The 22,024-nt window shown below is 34.1% G+C and overlaps 1 protein-coding gene across 5 annotated transcripts in view; it reads right to left on the reverse strand.

Moving 5' to 3' along the window:
- The window catches only part of LOC120779177, a 107,579-nt gene extending 89,229 nt beyond the window's left edge, over window positions 1–18,350 (reverse strand). For all 5 annotated transcript variants that reach the window (XM_040111419.1, XM_040111418.1, XM_040111417.1 and 2 more), the window contains exons 1-2: window positions 18,026–18,350; window positions 4,915–6,032 (exon numbers count right to left, since the gene is read on the reverse strand). The gene's annotated coding sequence lies outside the window, so the exon portion shown is untranslated. The remainder of the gene's footprint in view (window positions 1–4,914; window positions 6,033–18,025) is intronic.
- Between the last annotated feature and the right edge of the window lie 3,674 nt (window positions 18,351–22,024).

Raw genomic sequence — 22,024 nt, forward strand, 5'->3', positions numbered from 1 at the left:
ATGAAGAAAACGAAAAGTTGCAATTTAAAAGGAGGAATCCACAAAAATGAAAACTATACAAATAACTAAAAATAACGTGCCGTTGCAGCAAGCAATAAGCAGCGCATTTTTCACAGTCCGGTTTCTCCTATCAGCGAATTGCACTCATAAAAACAGCCCAAAAAACCAGAAAATAAAAATACGCCGCCCTGCGCCTAGGCTCAAATGTTTGCAGGTTGGCAAAGCTCAGTTCAACAAATCATCAATTCACCAGTTCATATTTGCTTGTTTATTTGTTTTTGTTGCTACTCGTTTGTTTTCATTTGCCCCTTGGCATACTTTGAGGCGTTATGCAGCACATATATTACATTTGAACAGGCAATACGCCCCCACAAGCGCAGTAAGTCGGAATTGTGTGGCACACGGCGCATTTTTCACATAATAACAGCACGCGGCGTTGGTGTTGACGATAGAGACGGCGACGGTGACGTTGGCGTCAGCAGCGGCTTTTCCTTCTGTCAATATTTGCACTGCCGGCAACCCCCTTTTGCGCCACAGCACATATGGCACCTGTCGCTGTGGCGGGTTAGGGCATCAGCCATAAGCTGCGCTTGCTTGTATATGTGCAGGGCTGTGTGGTTGCGTGTGTGAACCTAAGCAATTTACAGTTCGTACGTTAGAGCGCCTTAAATTACGTCTGCAGCTGTGGCGCTGCAGTGGTAACGCCGAAAAAACCCGAAATTGAGTGAAAGTCTTTTCAAAGATTTTCACTTTCACGCTGCTTTGACGTCACCCCAAGCCACCGCCATAGGCCTCCACCGCATATCAGCGCTCTGCAGTCACACATGTGGTTTGCTTTTATTAGCTGCTAGCGATTGCCCACGCGAATGCATGCCGTCGAACACATAGGCGCGGCTCTGTTGATGACAGTTTCAAAATTGCCAAAATAGAAATTGAGTACACTGTTTGTGGAACGGTTCAAAGGATTCATATTTTTGTTATTAATAGCAGGATTTCGCATGCAGTTGAGAAATTGAAAACGTTCGCATGTATATTCGGCTTTGATTTGAGTTTAAGGTGGTAGCTTCATAGTAAGGTGCGAGTCGTTAGTTTAATTTTAAAAATTTTCACCGAGGTGTGAAAAGAATTTTTATAATAGGTTTTCTTCCTTTCCTCTTATCCTTACCGATTTTGACGGAGCCGATGGTTTCGTTTCACATCATTCTGCATAGCCGTGTGGGTTTCGTAGGGATACCAAATTTAGACATAGCGTCGAATATGCAGCTTATGGCGGATATATTTCTCATACGCTTCTTCCAAGCCTTCGTAAAATTTGCTCTTTGTTTTTGATGCTGATTGTAGCTATCCTTTCACTCATCGGTGTGAATCGGGAGATAAGGTAGTGAAGCTTCCGGCCAACAACCAAAAATTCTACCCCACATTTGAGCAGCGTCTCATGGCCTGTCCTATCCATCGCATTTCCTGGAGTGCGGGAATATCAGCTCTGTAGTTTTCGAGGACATTCACCAACTGAATAGCGACACCTTGTATATAGAGGGTCTGAACATTTCAGGGGCATATCCGTAAATCATGTTCCTTGTTGAGTTTGCTGTGAATGTCAACGTTTGAGGAGGTCAATATCCCAGACATTCGTGTTCCTTTAATTGGAATTACATTTTTATGTGGCTCGTCCCAAACCCAGCGGCGCAACCATAACCGGAGCGAACGTTACGTTATTCACGTTTAGCGAGACAGACGTCTGCCTACATACACAAAACGCTGCTGAGCCCTTAAACCAACTACTTCGAAATGTTCCCATCAAGACTCTCTCTCTCCTAGCCACCACTCTGAGATCCAGACGTATTGGTTATTGTATTTTACTCGTTCCTTAGGGTATTCATTGAGGACGCAGGAGTAGGTATTGAGTATGGTAGCTCAACTGTTGCACTACACCCATTTATAAATTTTGATCACTAAATTAAATTTTGATTAATGGCAAAATTTAAAACAAAAGCGTGTTAAACAATATTGATCCATAAACATTTTATACTCAGCACGCGTAACACAAAGAGCGAATCGTAGATGCTAAGAAAATTCGCCAAACAGCCAAACCACCATTTCTATTTATATTTATACGCAAACTAGAAGAGTTGCCAAGAATCATAAAAACACTAAACAAAATGCAAACAAATCAGCGATGCGACAGTCAGACCGAAGGCCAAACGAACAGATCAACTTATTGGCAGACTTTTGGACGCGCTGCAAAGGCGGCAGTAAAATTGAAAGCGGCAAATAAATAAATCTTAATAGCATGACAACAGCGCGATAATTATGTGCGTACATGCCATTGATTTGTTTGGGAGCCAATTTTTTGTACTTGAGTACTTGAACACGAACATAAATTAGTATATTTATAAACTTTTGGGAGCTCGTTCATCTAATGAAGGTTTAGGGTATAAGTTAGGTTACAAAATTGTAATGCAATTAACTGGTGTTAATTGATTAGAAAATGATTGTTCAATTAAGGAAGTTTTAGCAGTTAAGCCACTAAATGTGTGCATTTCAAGTTATAATAGAGCAATTACACAATTAGTATTTTTGAGCTGAAATTGACATCTTAATTGCCTCAATTAATTGACTCAAAAAATATATTTTTAAATTATTTCTGTTTATAGAGTTGTAAAACACTAATTGTTTTAGCTAAATTAACATTTTAATTGACTCAGAAATTTTTACATTCAGTTAATTTGGAAATTTACTTCAATTGAAGAAATTGAGTATATTAGATATTAACTGTTTCAGCTAAATGAATCAAAATATATTTATTTTTTAATTGCAAGGAAATAACGCATTTTTAGTGGCTTCTAAAATATTAATTATTTGAGCTAAATTGAGTCGATTATTATCTTAATTGCCTCACCTAATTAACCTAGAAATATTTATATTTAGTTAATTTGGACATTTAGTTGACATAAAACAATTTAGTTAATTAATTAATTATTTTACAACTTTTTTTAGATAATTTGAAAATACTAGTTGTTTGAGCTAAATTGAATAAATTAACGTTGTAATTGACTTAAAATATAACTATTTTTTAATTGAAAGAAAATAAAGATTTCTATATAGTGTTCTAAAATACTAACTTGAGCCAATTGAGTCCATTAACACCTTAATCGCCTCAACTAATTGACTCAGAAATTTTTGTATTTATAATAGTTAATTTGGTTACTCACTTAAACTGAAGAAAAAAGAGTTAATTAAATTGAGTCAATTGACATTTAAATTGCCTCAGCTAATTGACTCAAATATTTTCTTATTTAAATAATTTTGCACACAATTTTCCAATTGAAAGAAAAAAATATTTTTTAGAGAGTTTTAATATGCTAAATTAAGTCAATTAACATCTTAATTGCATCAGCTAATGGACTCAAAAACGTTCACTATTATTAAATTTAGTTAATGAGAAGCAAATTAGAGACTATATACGTGTATTTTATTGACTACATTTTATTATACTCAGATTATACATACTATCTGTGTTCTTACAAATTGCAGAGCACTACCGTGGCCTAAAATGTAACAAACAGCTGATAATGTACAAGACTACAGATATACATAAGTATCCAGAAATAACAAGCAAATAAGGAAATTTTGTTCTTAGTATACACATTATGCCATGAACTTGGCCAACGGCACATATTAAATTGTCAAATATTTTAGAATTTCATTTGACATACATATATATTTCTCAGTTTAGGATATAGCATAATTCGAATATATTTCTATAAACGATTACGTAGCACATTTTCGGCATTAATAAATATTTTTGCAAGCATCTGCATTATGATATATATATTTATATATACATACATATATATATTGCGTATGTCCACGTTTTCCATATTTATTATATACATACGTATCCATATATTCAAATGTACCGTAACACAGCATAAGAGCTGTCAAGTGCTTCACTAAAAGCCGGTCACAGCTTTCACTTTATATTTAGAAATTCATTTCGTTTTGGAAGGCACTCGCAGCTATATACAATATATGTATGTATGTATGTGCATATAATCTGTATATATGTATGAACATATGTCAGCTTATAAGCACATAAATACGTTGATCTTTCGCTGTGAATTATTTGAGAATAATGACGTGATTTTTTGGCACTTGCTTTTGGAAGTAAACAATTTTCGTGAGAACAAAAAAAAATAGAATTACAGATATAATTTTGAGAATTTTTGCGTTAAAACGAAAGGCGCTTAGTGTATATCAACTCAACTAATGCATATTAAGTTGATTTTCTTTAAAATTTGCAGTAAATTTCCTACAAAACTCTGTGTGTTTCCGATTCATAATAATTTTTTCACAATGACTTTTAGAAATGCTATGAAAAACATGCTTTAAAATAATCAATCTACAACCGCTAATATCTTTTAAATGGTTAGGTTTACGAAAAATCGTTGAAAACTATTTCTGTAGAGCATTAAATTTTCCATAAAACCTTTGAAACGAAATAGTTTTTCAAGCAGTTGGAAGCGAGCTGTGAATTTTTCTAGCTGATAATAAGAACAAATATAAAATTGCGAGGCGGACCTTTTCGGTTACAATTAAGAGCTCGTACTTGGAAAGGCTTTCTTAGGGGTGTCCAGGAACCTATTTTTTAGAGTACCGAGGCAAAAAATTTTATTTTTCCTTACACACCCTAATGTATATATAATTTAGTTGCTTAACATTTCATTAATTGTGGCAATTAAAGTAATTACTGTACATTTCAAGGTTTTGGTAATTAAAAAATTTATATATGTGTTGTACCAAATTTTATAAAAATAAGTCTGGCAAAAAAGTAAATGAGTTGCCCTTCAACAATCCCTGCAGTTGCTATAATTTTATATAATTAAGCGCAAATTAAAATATTTGCCTACATACCAGCAATTGTTGTTGTACGGCACTGTTGCCTGCCTACACGAATTTCAACAGCTGCCGCCTTGAATTTACAGTTAGCAGTTACGTTGTATTGGCAGTTGACACGCGCTTGTATAATGCCAGCGTTGCAAGCTAATTTCGAAGCCAACACCGACAAACATACACACACGCAAAGCTTGCGTTTGAGTCAGCGCTGCTGAAGCTGCTGTTAAGGCCACACTGTATCGTGCCGTGCGAGCGAGGCTAGTTGGACACTAGAGCTGCGCCAGCAAAGCGCTTAATGTCCTGCAGCGGCAACACTGTTTACCTCCACTTCAGGCTCCTTTGCCTACTGCTGCATATTATTATAAAAAAAATATTAAATATTGTTGCTATTGTTGTTGGTGTTACACTATTTATGCAGTTGTATTGCTAGTTGACTTAATTTGCCTGCAGCAATGTATACGCTACACGCACGCGTGACTACAGACGATAAGCCGCACACACGAACACATACAGCAGTCACGAATGAACGAACGAGCACGCGCTGTCGCACTGACGTCGTTGCTGTTGTTATGTCCTTACGTTTAAAGGACACTTGACAACAAAAAGCCGCGTTTAACATAAAAAAATAAACAATTTCAATGAGTTCAGTTGCGTTGCGTTGAGTTGTGTTGAAAAATGCGCTTTGACAGCTGGTCGTTTGTACGCTGCTTACATATATACATATGTACATATATACACTGACCACTCACACGGGACACGGTACAAAATGAAACATGGCTTATATGCCGTTATATTAATACATATTTACATGCATATGTGTGCGTGTCGTATACCGTATTTATTTCCTATTTTATTGCTTTCCTTCTTGTCATAAAATGTTTTCTTGACGTGTTTGTTGGTCTCCACCTTTTTCGGGTAATAACTATTTTACACTTTTCGTCGTTGTTTTGAAGGATATTCTTTAGCACTTTCTCACGATTTTCAATGTGCACTGCTTCACTGCTCACACATAGCTTTCTGCACTATTCATTTTTCACTTTCTTTCGATTTGCTTTTCTGTTGTCGGTCGCTTCACTGACTCACTCGAAGGCATACTTCAGTAGGCATGGAGATTTATTTACGGCATTTTGGCTGCACTATTTATATGAGGGTATTTATGTATTATTTATATTTTAAAATTATATTTTTTTTACTTCAAAAAATTTCATTTATTTTTTTTTTTGTTTTTTATATTGCTATAAAATAACTTGAGGTTATTGTAATTATAATAATTTTGTGTTTTTTAAACCCGAAGTGAATATATTTTTGGGTTGGTTGGTTGTTGTTGCACTTTAAAAGTTTAAAATTTTAAATTACATACATTGCTATTTATTAAAAAAGTGAGATGTTATAGTTTTTGTAGAGAATAATATTGGAAATAATAATAATATAGAAAATACTCATCAAAAGCAAAATAAGATTGATTTTATTATAATTTTATATCTGCATTGATAAAAACTTGTAGCCATAAATTCAATTATAATTTTTTTATTCATACAATATGTCCTAGCGGGATGGCTGTCAAATCAGCTGTCACAGTAAAAATATGTTTTTGACATTTATGGCCGGTGAACTTTTGCCAACTGACACTGAAAGCACTTACTTCGAAAGAACTTCCAAAATTAATAATTTTTTATTCAAACCTTCCTTTTTGTGCGACAAACTAACTCTGTCATATATTTAGGTCACTAGGGTCGCATTAATGGCTATTTTGTTCAATTACTAAAAGCTTAAAAAGTTTAGAACTAAGAAAGCCGGTATTTTATTGCGTTTAAGAGTTAAATGTCTGTGTATTATGTATTCTATGCCACAAAAATTCGTTATAAGCTAAATTCAATAGAAAATAATAATTTTGTATAATTTCGTTACCAGCGCCAGATAGCAGGAGCTTTTCTTTAATAATTCTCAGCTTTCATAACGTTTAGTTCTATTCGCCTTATTTACTGGCTCAAGAAATTCAATCATTAAAAACTCAAGAACAAAAATTAATCATTAAAAACATGGTTGAAGCATTAGAGGAAAATTTTAAAATATCTGCATATCTCAGGCAAATTGTTGAGGCGTTAGTTGGAAGACAGAATATGGCAGGTTAAAACCTTTATAGAACCACGACATTTAAAGGCCTAGATCTTTGGAGCATCAGGTACGACAACGTATAAAGCCTCGATATGCCTGATGCCCTAGCTGGCTAAGCAGACCATAATCGGTTTTATTCGAACTTTCATGCTTACATATGTATGTATGTATATACAACTTCATATAAATTGATGTGCAAATTTGATTCTGTAGGCCCTAATGTTTGCATACAAATGGGTTATTTTCCGTTAGTAACCCAAATAAATAACTCAAACAATTCAATTGTGGCTAGACTGCATAAAAATCATTTATAAAAGCAATGCCAATGCAAAATCAAGACAAAAACAAAATTACAAAAGCAACCACAACAATAAAACAATTCGAGAGAGAGGCGAGGAAGAATAAGATTTTTTAGCAAATTTTCATAATAAACGAAAGAAAAGGAACAAACACATTATGAAAAAATTTATAAATATACATATGTATAGGTATGTGACACCGACATAAGTGCAATAGCATATACTAAATGCCTATACATGAAATTTATTTTACACAGGATATGCATGCATTAGGGTCGTTTTCAAGTCCGCATTTTTCACGAATTCGTCAGTGGCAGTTGGCAGCACAAACTGAGAGACCTCAGACTCAAGTCAGAGACATTTGCGGGGCAAAGTGGTATATATAGGAACACAAGTATATTTGTATGTGCTCTATATATACATATATATAACCTTAACAATACAAGAAAGCGGCAAAAGAGTGGCGTTTAGTCACAATGTTGGCAATGCCGTGACGTTGTGCGCTGCCATTGACGCCTTGACAGACAACGACGGCATAAATGCCGCGCTATACAAACACAAGCAAGACAAAGCAAACACAGCGAATAGCCAGCGAAGAAATTAGACAAAGTAATGTGACAAAAAGCGGAGAGGAAGCAGAAAAATAAATTGTAGAAAGACAACAACAAATCACGAAACCCAGCCAAACACGCACCGCGCCGTGAGTACAAGCACATAAAGCATTTGTTGGTGTAGTGGCCAAAATGCCAAACCGAAATAATGCTGGGCGCGGCAGTTGGCGGTGGTTTGCGGGCGGTTGATGACAACGGCGCATGCAGGTGGCAGGCCGCTGGCGCGCTGCTCTGCACGTGTGCGTGTGAGTGTGTGACACTTATGTTTGTCGTTAATGTACAATTTTTTTTGTTTCAATTTCTTTGTTGACATGTGAACGCATATTTGCTTTTAGCAGCAAACAACTACAGCGAAAAAAAACATAACGGCGCTGTGCTAAGCGTGAGTGTGTATAGAAAGCAGTATGTTGGTGTAAGAGCGCGGCAATATGCGTGCTTGTATTTACGTGTCTGCATATATTTTTTAATTTCCTTTTCAACTTTCTTTTGTACAGGTTGTTGGCGTGCCGTTGCGGTCGCCTCAACTGCTTACAGATGCGCAAGGAATTATCTCATCTCATCAGCTGTTGTGTCTTTATACCTTTGCTAGCGAGTTGCTCCATTGCTCCCGCTTGAAAAATCAAAATTTGCTCACGCAAGAGTTCGCTTTGTGTTCCTCTCTGCTTTTTTCGCGCTTTCGGCGTTTTGTTTTTACCCTATCGACGATCCCTAGGCGCGCGCAGCTACTCATTTGTGAAATCGCAATTGTATTTCACGGTTTTTGCTTCAATTGTTTTGCACATAATTCACTTAGAAACAATTTCTACGAAAATTCTATTACTAGGTGTTGCTGGTTTTCGTTTTCTTTTTTGGTACTTAAAAAATTTATGTACGGAAATTTGTATATAAATATTTTTTATTTTATTTCGCCTCAGGCTTATTGCAGAACTTGTCATAAATTCTACCAGGCATACCCAGATAGTTAAATTTTATTCAGTCAGCCGCCATTTAGTACCCATAACAACCATAACAACAAGCCAACTGAAAAAAGTTTCCTTACAAGAATTTAATATTGATCGGTCACTTTGTATGGCAGCTATATGCTAGAGTAATTCGATATGAACGATTTTTGCGGAGATTATGCCCATGTTTTGAACAATAACCCCTGTCCAATTTCGTCTTAGTCAGATATCTTATCAAATAAGAAAGATTTCCATTCAAAGTATAAATTTTGATCGGTTAGTTCCTATGACAACTATATGTTATAGTGGTCCGATCTAAACAATTTCCGCAGAGATTATGCCTTTACTTTCAACAATCATCCATGCAAAATTGTAGGAAGATATCTCGTCAGATAAGAAAGTTGTTCAAACAAAGATGTAATTTTGATTGGTCAGTTTGTATGGCAGCTATATGCTATAGTGATCCGATAGCTGTGGTTCCAAAAAATTAGCAGCTTCTTGTGGTAAAAAGCACCTGTGCAAAATACCATTTCCAAGAGATAGATATAGAGTTAAAATATAACAATTTACGCCCTCATAGATATATGTATTTCAGTATATTGGCGTTGATTTTAGTTTCAATAAGCTACATTGATCCCTACTGAAAATATTAGCACCTACTTTATTGCTCCAAATGAGCTGAGCTAACAAAGTTGCAAAGAGAATTCACGTATTTGCCCGTACATGTACAGGTACATAAACAATTACATGCCGCCGTTTGGCTAAGCCCATCGTACCTGCAGCTATTTTTGTTACAGCACTTAGTCATAGTTTGTCTGAGTAAACCGCAATACTGTGGCATTTTATTGTTGCATCTCATATTTAGCTACTGGTGGTTACAAGTACGTGTAACTGTAACTAAGCGCTAAAGAAAGAAAATTGTTTTATTGATCTAATTGTGGTCGCAGCTGAATTATGGTTTCTTTAACAGGCATTTATCTTGTCTCTTACAAATAAAATATTGTCTGCAATAGATTTATTTCTTCATTAACTGTGTGGTGAGTACCCAGTAATATTTCTTAGTAGAAGGCTTTGGAGACCTCCTCAGGCTACTAAAACATAAAACTAAACATAAAACTATGCAAATTGTTACAGTAATGAATATATTAAAGAAAAAAGGGTGCTTTTAAAAGTACTTAGGAATTAAATAAAGCCGTTAGATTTGACAAGGGTAATGCCAATTAATAGAGAAAACATTTATCACTGTAATTGGCCAACGTCATGAATTTAAGACCGCTCTTCAAGGAAGGCTATAAAATAAATTATTTGAGATTGATGAAACCTTTGCTCCATGGAGAGTTGGGATACTCATTCAGTGAAAAAGTTTGAGTACTATATACTGATACCAAAATTTGTTTTTGAAAAGTGGTAGCCCAAACAAAAAATTTTGAACTAAAACCTTTTTTAACTTTTATAATATAAAATGCTGTAGCCCTTACAGAACATTTTTAATGTATAAGCTTCTTAAAAGTTTACCTAAGTTTATAATATGAAATGTGGTAACACTAAGCAAACAAAAATTGAAACCATTTTTAATATGAAACATGGTGACCATAATAAAAAACTGAAACCTTCGAAAACTTTTATAATTTGAAATGTGGCAACCCTAGGAAAACATGTTTGAACTAAAACCCTTCAAAAAATTTTATAATTCAATATGCGACAGCCCTAACAAAAAAATTTTGAACTATGAGCCTTCATAAACTTTTTTCAGTTTGAGCCATAACCTTTCATAAACCTTTATAACTATTTTAGAAAATACTTTAATTTTAAGGCAATTTCGTATCAAAATTGTGAAAAGTCTCAAAACCTAAAAAATGTTTTTAATTTTTAGCTGGTGGCAGCCTTGTTGAATCTAATTTCGGCTTACGATTCCGTTATCATCTTCAATTCGATAAAAATCTTGCTAAAAGTTATTTAGCATTTAAAAATTTGTTGAAAAACTTTTGTAAATAGTAGGCAACCCTAAAATTAAAATCCTTCAATTCAAGCTTCAGTTTGATACCTGTAATTTAATTATCTTGATAAATTTTGTGGAAATAAGTTTTTTAAATTTTTTTAAGTTGGCAACCCTTCGTTAAAATTAGACCCTTTTTTTAAACCCTTTTATTGCTTTTCTTTTTATTATTTTTTAAATAAAATTATTTTTTGTTTTAAATAAATTTTTATGATAAAATAATTGGCTTTTAAAAAAAAATTCAGCTATCTTATGTAAACAATAGTTTGAGAGTAATATATACACTTTTCTGATAATTATATTTTTTTTAATAAATCCTGAAATTTCTAAATTGTAAGCAACTCTCCCCTAAAAAAATTTCAGCTAACTGCTTGCCGAGACCTCAGTTTGGAACTCATATAGTCCATACATATGTATATTATTTTTTTTCTTAATTTTTTAAATAAAATTCTAAGTAGGTGGCAACTATTTTAAAAATATTTAGACAAATTTTTTTTATTTCAATCTATTTTTCAGGTATCACAATTTTTAGACAATTATATAGGGAATTTTTAAAAGGTGGCAACCTCTTTAAAAATATTTTAATCTGCAAACATACTTCAAGTCTTTCAATTTCCAAAATTGTAGTACCTCATAAACTTATATATTTCAATTTAATATGACTTAAATTTACTAAGCAAGTTGCCGTAGCAGGTTGGCTGGTAATAAAAAATTTTAAAGAATCCTTCAGTTATCCTATTTAATTCCGAATTCAATAATTTGATATTCAATTTATAACTACCATTATTTTGCATTTTAATAAGCAAGCGCTCTAAGCTCTTATTTGGAATATTAGAATATTCATTGCGCACTATAAAAATTCATATACCGTTATTGTTGCAGCCGTTGGCCGACAACTTGACTGGCGCCTGCTGTATTACATACAACAGTAATGCCAGCCAATATGCATGGCCAAAGAGCAGCGAGTCAATTGTTGTTAGCAACGCAGCAGTGTTGCCTCACCGCGGGCTGGCACAGAGACAGACAAACAGCAAGTTAAATGAAAAGGATGACAGTGGGTGTACATTTCCCAAGCAAGCGACCGCGTTTTCAGCTCGCATTTTAGTTCTGTGCTTGAGTTTGTGGTCGCTGCACCCTGCCGCGGTGGTAACCATGCGTTTACAGTTATTTTAATTTCTGTTGTTGGTATTGTACGAACCCTTTGCCACACACAGCTTTGACTGTGTTGTTGAATATAATTTTGTTGTAATCTTTTTTTTATTTTTATTTTTATTTTTTTTCTGTTTTTTTTACTTTTTGGCTTTGAAAGCTAAATTTTCGTGACGAACACATGCAACGCTCGCGTGTAATTCGTAATTTTTCGTAGTAATATAGGTCTCACAGTAACTTTACTCGAAAAAAATTTAAATAACTATTCCAACAATAACAACAAAACGCATGTAGCACCATGTATTAGTTGTGGCTTGCCATGAACTCGACGAACCGTCGCAGGCAACCGCAAAGTAACGCGTCACGACATCAGCGCACACATACGCACACACATTCATTACAAAGTCGCTGCGGCTACCGCTGCGAGTCAACAGTCAGTCAGTCCGTCAGTCAGCGCGGTGCGGTAAGCCAGCACACACTCGTGTTGCTCATTAGTAACTCATACGCCTAGTGGCTCCATGTGCTTGGCGTGCAGTGGCAACAAAAGTGCGCGGTGGCGCCCCTACTTGGGCTTAGATATATTTTTTACTTTTTATTTTTACGTTTACATTTCACCGCTACGTAGCTTAGTTGCGTTTTTGAACCGAATGCTTGGCACTCTGTGGGTACGTGTCGTTTTTTCCAGCCGTAGTGGCACTCAAATTAGAATTGGTGTCGATTTTCTGCCGAGATAATGATGTTGAAATTAGAATTTGTTGGTTTTGCAGTCAGGTGAAAACCACTAGCGGTGGCATCGAATGAAAATTTAATTGAAAGTTCAGCTCGGAAGGGCATTTTAGATATGGAATCAGTTAAAAAAGCCAACTTTCCCGCAAATTGATTCAAAATAATACTCATATTAATTAATGTAAACGTCAGCCTCAAGCACTGCGTTTAAAATGTATAAACTGGTGTAAAAAAATGGTTAATTTTGATGCATAGTATGATTCGTTATTAAGTTCAACCCAGCGTATGAGTAACATTCAATGAAACTAACCAGACTTTCTTTGCTTTGTGAAGCATTTAATACGAAATATAGAAAAAAAGTATGCCACAGATAAATTAGAAAGTACAACAACAACAAAAATCATATAATAATTTAGTATAAGGACATAACATGATCATTTGATCAGTTAGTTTGTATGGCAGCTATCTGCTACAGTGATGCGATCTAAATAATTTCTTCAGATATTTCAACGCTGCCTTAGATAATAACACAAGTCAAATTTCGTGAAGATATCTCGTCAAATAAAAAATTTTTCTATACAAAGTCTTAATTTCGATCGCACAGCTTATATGACAGTTCTTTGATATAGTGGTCCGATCTGAACAATTTGTTCGGACATTATTGTATTTTGCTAAATAATGTTATATGCTGAACTTCGTCACAATACTTTGTCATATAAGAAAGTTTTCTATACAAGAACTTAATTAAATTGTTCAGTTTGTATGGCAGCTATATGCTATAGTGGTCCGATCTGAATAATTTGTTCGGATATTATTGAACCTCCTTAAATGAAAATCTCTGCGAAATTTCGTGAAGATAAATCGTCAAATACAAAAGTGATTTATACAAAGACTTAATTTCGATCGCACAATTTGTATGACAGCTATGTATATGCTATAGTGGTCCGATATGAGAACTTTCTTCAGATATCATAGCGATGTCTAGAAAAATAACGTATGCAAAATTTTGTAAAGATATCTCTTCAAATAAAAAGAATTCTGTATTATAACTTGATTGTTTTCCAATAAATATGCAGGACGTGTCAAAAATTTTTAGAACGATATCAAAAAACTTAAAGACTAGTTCGCTTATATGCGGACGGTCTTGGCTACATCCACTCAGTTGTGCTGAAAAGCGCAGCTATTTTGAATTTTATACTTTTTCTTCCCTTTTTCACATCATGTTCACTTTTTCGCTGTTTTTTTGTTTGTATCTACAGTTATTTAGTTTATTTATAATATTCTTAACTGCATTTTATAACTTTCCACTAAAAAATAAAGCATTATTGCACAGATGTTCCATCTCATCACTGCGTCCTAGTGCCCTTAGCAGTCAGTCACTGCACCAAAACACACACTTCCACACCCTTTATACTAAGCTACTACTCATTACAGTCGCGTACTTTGTCACACAATGAGAAATTTGAATTCAATTTTGATTTGTATTACGTTTTTTAGTTCAAAATGCATATTTATATGCAAACATATGTACGTGCACAGGCACACATGTGCACATTTACAGTGGCACATGCATGCACTTCACCTTGACACAATTTTTTCCGATTTGATTTTTTGTTGGCTTTTTTATGAAATTTCGCCTTAGGTGCACATATAAAACACAAAAACGAAAATATAAAAAAATTAAAAAAAACAAAAAATGTCAAAAAACACGCATTGTCACCACAACGCACAGTGCGCTCTAAAAATACGCGCATGTTTCTAATTTTCGGATTCTTGTTATTTTCGTAGACGAAATTTCGTGTCGCTGCAAATTTTATAGCTTCACTATTGCACTGCTAGGCGCACACACACACACATATGCAGTTGTGTACACGGCTGTGTATTTGCTTGAGCTGCTCACACATAGTATTGTTTTAGTTGTTTTTGTTGTTGCTTTTGATTTGGTTTTTTTGGCAACTTGACTCAAGTACCTTGCGGCGCTCTCACTGGCTGGGTATGCATTGCTGCAATTTGCACTTGTACACATTGTTTTGAAAGCCAACACGAATTGTTCTAATTTGTAGGTAATTTCAAGCGCAGGAAATGCGGAGGAGCGTGGCCGCGCGAAACACATTGCATTTCTTGTTTGGTTGCTAATGTTATTTTTAGTCATTGGGGCAATTGAATAAAGACGTCTCTTGTAGAAATAAAGGTTTTTCTTGATTTTGGCAGAGATTTGTTGTCTTTTGTTGATTTCGTGTATTTTTTTGGTGTGAAAATAACGACAATTCCTGATTTGATGTATTAACAGTAAATTATTTGATTAATATTCATTTGTTGTGTCGTATTTATTATCAGATTTGATAATTTTTTAATTCATAAAATATATTTTAAATAAATATATGTTTTTAGTTCTCAACCTAAAACTATTTACGTGCGTAATTTATCGAAAAAAGTACTCAAGCAGGCAAAAAATTAAAAAAAAATTAATTTTTGATTTTCGGGATTTTTGTTGATATTTATAATATAGTTTTCTCCTTATTAATTTCTTTGGCGGTGGATTATGTTAGGTTACTTTAGTCAGGTAGGCTAATGAGGTTTGGTCCTTTACGATACAAGATGGAGTTCAGTTACAAGGTCTATGCGCAGTAGTTATCCTTGATGATGCCTGCACTTGAGACAAATTTCAAAAGATTACTGTGGGCAAAGAATAGTAAAACTTTTTAATTTAAATTTTGCGCGAAACCCCATTCGTCGAAATATTTTCTTCTAGGTTGGTACATATGACTGTCAGTGACATCTGTGCTAAATGTCAATCATTAGTGTTTAGTATATGCGGAATCAAATTTCTGGTGCCGAAACGTTCAGAATATTGAAAAAGACTTTCGGTGATATTTGATTGTCGCTACCAAGTGTTTTGGATTGTTAAAAATTTTTCAAAATGGCCAGGACGGCCATCAACGTCAATAAAATAAAGGAATTGATCGCTGAAAATCGACGATCAACAGTCAGAGATCTTACTGGCGTCGTTGGAATATAAGAAGGTTCAATGAAACCATTTTGAAATATCCTTTGACCCTAAGAAAATTAAAAGCACGATTGGTTCCAAAGTCACTCATGTTTATCGAAAAACAGCATCGCGTTAAGGTCTGTGAGCAATAATTTCCGACTACAAGGATGTCATGAAACGTATTATTACTGGCAATGAATATTCGATCTATGCTAACGAAACAGACGATCAATTGGCCGCATATTTGGCAAAAGTGAGCCGAAGCCGAAAAAAACACGTTAAAACAGGTTAAAAATAAAGTTTATTTTGAGAGTTTTCTTCGATTATTGAGGTGTGGTGCACTCCAAATTCCTTCCAACTTTCTAATCTATACTATATACATAAATGTTATTCGTATGCTTAAAAATAGGCCGGAATTATGGACCGACAATACTTGGTTTTTGTACCACAATAATGCACCGTCGCATACTGCATTGATTTCTCGTGAGTCTTTCACACAATTTTCTACCAATACCGTGCCGCAACAACCGTATTCATCTGATTTAGCTTCGTGAGACTTTTGGCTAGTCAGCAAGCCCAAATAATCGCTTCGGTGAAGCTGTTTTGAGACAATTGAAGACTTTAAGCGTGAAACGCCAGGCGCATTCATGGCTACTCCGGAAATTGACTTAAACGACTGTTTTGAAGATGGGAAAAACCGTTGGCACAAGTGCATTGGGGCCAAGCGGGATTACTTTGAGAGGGACGACAAATATTTTGAAGAATAAATAAAGAGCTGTAAAAATATGAACAGAGTTCCCGATGTTTCCTTTAGAAAGTTACCAACTTCATGGCAAACTTAAAATACATATACATATACCCTGTTCGATAAAATAAAGTAAATAAAAAACTAAAATTAAATAAAATAAAAAAAAAATAAATTAAATGAAAAAATAAAATAAAGTAAGTAACATGTAAAATAAAATAAAACAAATAAAAAATAAAGCGAAACGAAATTAAAAATAAAATAAAGTAAAAATAAAAAAAAATTAAAAATTAAAAAAAATATTCATTGTTCAAATATTGAACAAAATCTTGACGTTTTTGTGACGCTATGTGTATGATATATAGTGTAAAAAACGAAGCATATTGCGGACTTGATATTTTGCTTTATAATTTCGTTGGTTTTGTGAAAATAACCAGAGAAGATTTGAAAATATTAAGAGTTTCATTTATTTATTTTAGTTATAAAGCATGTCTTAAAATTCACACAAGCTTGGAATTAAATACAGGGTGTCTAAAGATTTAAATTTTTTATTGTTCTTAATATTGAGTTATGCCGTTTTTGTTGTTATTAATTGATATTTTTGCATAATGACATTTGCCCTTTTCAATAATAGGTTATTCAAATAGTTTTTTAATAGTATAATGAATTTTTTTTTTCAATCGGCTTTTTTAGTTTCAATCTTCACTGTCAGCACTATTTCCAGTATTTTATTTTTTGCAGCCATCTTTTTTCTTAAATATTTCTTTTTTGTTCCTGTTAATTTTTTTATGCTCTTGTACTTTTTAGTTGTTAATTTTTGTTTTTTTTTTTGTTGGGTTTTCTTTTTGTTGCTGTTATTTTTGTTGCATTCGAAGTCACTTGCCAGCCTTGTGCCTGGCCGCTTGCTTAGTAATCAACTTCGATTTTCGCATTTTACATAACCAGCCAGCGCCTGCACATCACTCCAATGCGCTGCGCTACTACTACAAGCCAATAAAAGTGGCTCACACCACAGCTTTGTTGGCACATTGCGCCTTGCGTTTTGTCGAGCTGACTCAATTCCCATGAATTGAGATTGCTAAGTCGCGTAACGTTGCAAGGAAGAGAGTTGCTTGTAGCTTTTCCAACAATTTTATATGAAAAACACTTATTTTTTTGAATAATAGTTGGTTTTGCAAAACTTTATAAACAGCGCAACATGTTTTTTTAGAAAACTATTTGTTTTGTAGTTTCAAGAAACTATTTTCTTTACAAATCCCGAAACACTTGTGACCGAAATATTTTTTGAAACGTTTTTACTTTCATATTTCTGCCCAGAATATGCTTTTGTTTTATTTTCTCACTACTTTACGGCATTTTTTCATACCAAAACACCATTGGTGTGGTGCCGCAGTTATTACAAAATCATCAAATTCAATGCTGCTTCACATCATATAGTATATAGTATTGGAATTATTTTTTAGCGCAGCAACAACTTCCAACCAACTTCACTTAAACACCATAATTATATTCACTTATTTGTTGAGGAAGCAATAATTTTCACAAAAAAAGCATTCACCTATTTCTTTATATATTTATTTTTAATAAATATTTTCAGCTCTCGAGGCGTATCTAGTATAGGCGCCTGCTTTCTGCTTGTCTGCCTCAGAGCTATTCGTATATTTCACTTTGCTGCCTTGGCCGCCGCCGTTGCTAACAAAATTATTTCACACACACACACTCACACGCGTTTTCTTGGCCAATATTTTGGTTTCGAATATAATATATATTATTTATTATTCAAATATATATACATACATATATATATATTAACTAACTATTTGACTATTTGGTGTTTTGTGACGCGCTATTCACTGTGTACCGTTTCAGTCAGTGCTGTTAAATTGCAAACCTGTCTCGAACTGAACACTCAAACGACAGAATATTCTTTTTCATGTACTAAACACCGCCGTCGTCGCAGCCAAAACGAAGATGACGACAGTTTCGTCGATGACAGCGACGAGGCGCGACGACGATTCACCAGCAAACATCAGTTGGCAAATTTGATTTCGTGCCTTCCACCTGCGCTGCGAGCTTTTTCGGAGTCCGAAAATTTGAAATTTTCAACCGTTAGCCGCACAGGGGGCGGCAAAAAGCTGCTGTGAAAAGTATGCGTCATCCGCAGTTGCTGTGCCCGCTGGCTGTGCGCGGTCGGACGTGTGGTATGTGGAACTTTTAATGCAACAAATGCGAGAGGCTGACAGGAGCGCGAAAGCTAAGTAAGGGAATGAATGTAGTTGGGAAAATGAGGGAGAGAGAGAGAGATAGAGAGAAATTTTTGCATTCAGAGAGTGCGTTGCTTGGACTGACTCGGCATATCCGCATGGCAAGCATGTTGCGCGAGCACAACAAACGGCCGATAAATGTGGCACAGCGCGAATGCGAAAATAGAAATGTCAACAAATCGTTTTATTTTGGTTTTGTTTGTTAGAGCAATCGAATGTCGTGATTGAGGGTAATGCTTGAGAACGCCGGTATAATTTAGTTGCAAGTGGCGGCTGCTTTAAAAATTTGTGGTGTTAGGTATTGGTTGATGAATGCTTCTAGGTTGAAAGTGTTGTGGTTGGAAATTAAGGAATGTAAATAAATGTTGATATCAAATGAAAAAATGGAAAAATAATTAAAACAAAATTTTAAATAAAATAAAATGAAAAAAATTTCAGACAAAAATGTTTATTGAAGCAAATTTATGCAAGTAAAATATAAATATGTATAAAAAATACAAGTTTGATATAAGTTCAAAAAATAATAGTGTTATTTACCAGCATAAACAAGTATAAACGTTTACTTCGGCCGCACCGAGGATGTAATACCCTACACAGCTGCATTTTTTATTGCACGAAATGGCATAAAAAGTATTTTTATTGATTTTGAACTATCAGTTTGAATAGCAGCTATACGGTATACGTTATCCGATCTAAACAATTTCTTCGGAGATGGTAGAGATACTTTGAGTAATAATGTGTGCCAAATTTCACGCAGATATCTTTTCAAATAAAATAGTTGTCCATACAAGGACTTGAGGGTAATCGATCAGTTCGTATGGCAGCTATATGCTAAAGTCACGCGATCTGCACAAATTTTTGGCTTTGGGTCGACGTTATTTTCGGCAATAACGCATGCCAAATTTCGTAAAGATATCTCGTAAAATGTAAAAGTTTTCCTCACAAGTATCTCATTAAAATCGTTCTGTTTCTATGGCAGCTATATAATATAGAGGTTGAATCTCCACAGTTCTCACAACTGAGCAGGTTCTGGGTGAGAAAAGCACGTGTGCAAAATATCAGATCAATATCTCAAAAATCTGAGCGACTATGTATACAGACAGGCGTTTAGATGGACATGGTTAACCCTGTTCAGAGTATAATAACGTAACTTTTACATATAAAATGGCCCCTTAGATATATGCTCCTAGTTTTCGTCTGTATTGCCCCACTGTAAATACTCGTTTAGTTGGAATACTCTGCGCTCAGGAACTGTCAAAACATTGCTCTGCAAGCAAGTGTATGCGTCTTAGTTGTGTGCTACTTTTACCGATCAGCTGTCAGTCACCAGCAGACAGCTGTTAGTCTGAAACGTCAAAGAAAAGGTGCACACCATATAATTAAGTTATTTTGCCATAAGAACAGCTGAGAAGTGATGCCATCTACATGTATTTTCTATAGAATTTAATAAGTAACGAGTAATCCACGACTTACTAATCGGCAACTAGAGGTGAAATGGTTATCAAATAGTGAGTGTGATTGATATTTTCCTAGTGTGAGGATAGAGTGTTCATCTTCTGTTCCCACGGCAAACAGGTCTAGGTATTTATGTCCATTCAGGGTCTGCCAACTCAGTAAAATCTACGCTTGTTCCTCCTAAAAAAATGTTTAAATTTTATTTTTCCTCATACTTAAATTATTCTCAAAAGTCAAAAGGGTGGGCCAAAAAAATTATATATATTTTTTGCTTGGTTTTAGGTTTTTCGACAGCTCTTAGTAAGTCCCTCCAAGTATAAGCACTTAATAAAGTCGCTTTAGATTTTTCCATTTTTTTCTCATTATCACATAAGAAAATTCTTCCAACGCTTCCAACTACTTGAAAAAATAATTTTTTTAAACTAATTATCTAATTATATTATAGTCTAGAGTTATGATATTTTGACTGTTTCGAATTTTTTAAAAATAGTAAAAATTGAAAATTAGGGTTATGGCTAGTTCCAGATATACACAAGTCTATAAAGAAGACTCTTTTGAAATTTTAGTTAAATCCATCCAGACAAATTATAGGTATTATTTTCAAAAATACAGTTTCGAGAAAAACGCGTTTAAAGTTTCAGTTTTGGTCAACCCAGTTTTGACGCGAAAGACCGAATATAATTTGACTTTTGAAAAAATATATATAAGGATATATTCTTGAATAATTAAAAAAATCGGTTTTCTGTTATTTCTAGACTAGAATATACCCCCAAAAAGCAAAACGAAATATAATTTTAATTAAAACGCCATTTTTTAATATTTGTAATTATTTTTATTTATAATTAGACTTCTCTTATCCACCTCAATTAATCATTACTCAATATCATTTAATATGTATCAATATTAGTATTATTATTAATATTATTATTTGTGTCACATTTCGCAAACAATATGAATATTTTTGTAATTTCTTTAACCTAATAACAAATATGCCTTACGAAATATAATAGTAAGTGCTTACATACGTACAAAATATCATTGGTAATTGTTGTAAGTAAATCAAATACGAACATAAGTGAAATACTTCGAAACCGGAGTGAGCTTAGAGAATACGCAAAATCAACATTAATTACACAGCACAATGCCATTACTTCAAACCATTACCACACCAATGCAATTTTGGCTGGTAATCGTATAAGTAATCATTACCGCAACTAAGCATTACCATAAATAATCATTACCATTACCATAATTAGATTTTTTCTTCAATATTTTCATAATAAAGCCATTAAATAATTTCTATTTGCTTTTTACAGTCTACAATTCTTTCCTTAATCATCCGCGTGGCGTGTTGTAATTATATTATATATTGTAACTAATTAATACTTTGTTTGATACGTCATTACATCGTTCAAGTATTATAAATAATACAGTACTTGTTTAGCACTCAAGTAATGTGTCTATGAACTCTTTTGACTGGGGTTACTATATGCTGTTGTTAGGGGGCAGTACACTGACTGCTTTTAATAAATATGCTACATTATTTCGTTTTCTCAAGGGCAAGAACAGCATTGAAGGGTGCATTAGTATATAAAGAGTTTGTTTTTGTATTTTTTTAAGATACCTATATAAAGTAAAATTAAAGTTGTAAAATATTAAGAAAGCAAAGAAATATTTATATAGTGGGTGAGTCTGCTGAAAGTGTGGCGCTTCAGGCAGTAACTAATTTAGGCGAGTGCAGAGTAAGGATTTTGTCGGAAAATTGACTGTCAGATAGAAAGATGTAGAAACGTGATCTGAAAATATCCATTCACTAACTGCTCTATTGCCTAGCTTTT

Source organism: Bactrocera tryoni, chromosome 5, assembly GCF_016617805.1.
Source record: "Bactrocera tryoni isolate S06 chromosome 5, CSIRO_BtryS06_freeze2, whole genome shotgun sequence".
NCBI classification, from domain to species: domain Eukaryota; kingdom Metazoa; phylum Arthropoda; class Insecta; order Diptera; family Tephritidae; genus Bactrocera; species Bactrocera tryoni.